The sequence below is a fragment of the Oxyura jamaicensis genome, chromosome 1, assembly GCF_011077185.1.
Source record: "Oxyura jamaicensis isolate SHBP4307 breed ruddy duck chromosome 1, BPBGC_Ojam_1.0, whole genome shotgun sequence".
Classification (NCBI taxonomy): Eukaryota; Metazoa; Chordata; class Aves; order Anseriformes; family Anatidae; genus Oxyura; species Oxyura jamaicensis.
In genome coordinates, this window is record NC_048893.1 from 190,368,473 (window position 1) to 190,369,706 (window position 1,234).

Consider the following 1,234-nt stretch of genomic DNA (forward strand, 5'->3'; position numbering starts at 1 on the left):
CCCCCCCCCCCCCCCCCCCCCCCCCCCCCCCCCCCCCCCCAATTTGACAGATATCCATCAGAAGATAAAATGGAGCATAAAGTCTGTCCTATCTCAGCAAACTCTTGCACTTAGTCTACTTTTCAGCTTTGTCCATTAAAGATACAAAGGAGATGTTCAATAGTCTGTCAGCTGGAATGACTTTTGAGGCCTTCAAATTCCACTCAAGTATGTGAGGAAATAATCAATACCACACACAAGACTCATGGAGCTTAAACACATACTCATCTCACCTGCCACCCAGACCCTGGTCCAGTATCAAGCAGAAGCCCCATTCCTTTAACAACTATTTGAGACCATACTGTGTAATGTAGTTCTCTCCTGAATAATTCAACAGTGTTTTGGCAAGATCATTTCTCTCTAAAATCAGAAGTCTATCTCATCTGTCAGGAGTGCATTGGACTTAAGCCAGTAACCCACAAACTCTTCCATGAATGTTCACCTACTCCCCTTTGAGCTGTCCTATTGTAAGAAACAGTAACAATCTTTTCCCATTGATGTGCCTTTCCGTTTGGATTAAGGATAATACTGCCACAAAAACACACAGCCTGATAAAAAAAAAAAAAAAAAAAATATCACAAGCCTGCTTGTGGACTGGTGTTTCCAGCCCTCAAAAGCTGCCGCTTCCAGTGGGCTTGGTGGAAAGCAGCTGAGACCAGTGTTGGTCTCAGGGGACCAGGGAGGTTGTGGCTGCCCTCCCCACCTCTGGTTTTCTCTACCAGTGCTTCATGAACCTTCATCAGGTTGCACTGACACAAGCGGAGGTAGAAGATGGGTATGTATTTGTTAGAGTAAGCTCTTCTCTCTTTTTCCTGTGGGCTTTCACATGTTCTTCTAAAGTGAGATAGCACTCCCATCCATCTCACCTCTGCTCCTGCATCAACTAACACAGGCAGGTTGTCTGACCAAAATGTTGCAAAATATCTTTGTGTATAAGGAACTTTGAGAGAGGCTCTGTAAGAAGTGATTATACAGTAACTGTATTGATGAAGTTACAGAGGGTGAACTTCCCTGTGACCCTGTGATTTCACTACTGGAATAATATGAAAAGGGACAGCCAAAGTTGGCTGCTGGTTGTGACATGACATCAACAGGGAAGTCAAAGGGAAGATTTGTTTAACGTGCCTTCCTTTACTTCTTAGAATAATGATGCCATTACATTAACACCACCAAAAACTGAGTCACGTACATGATT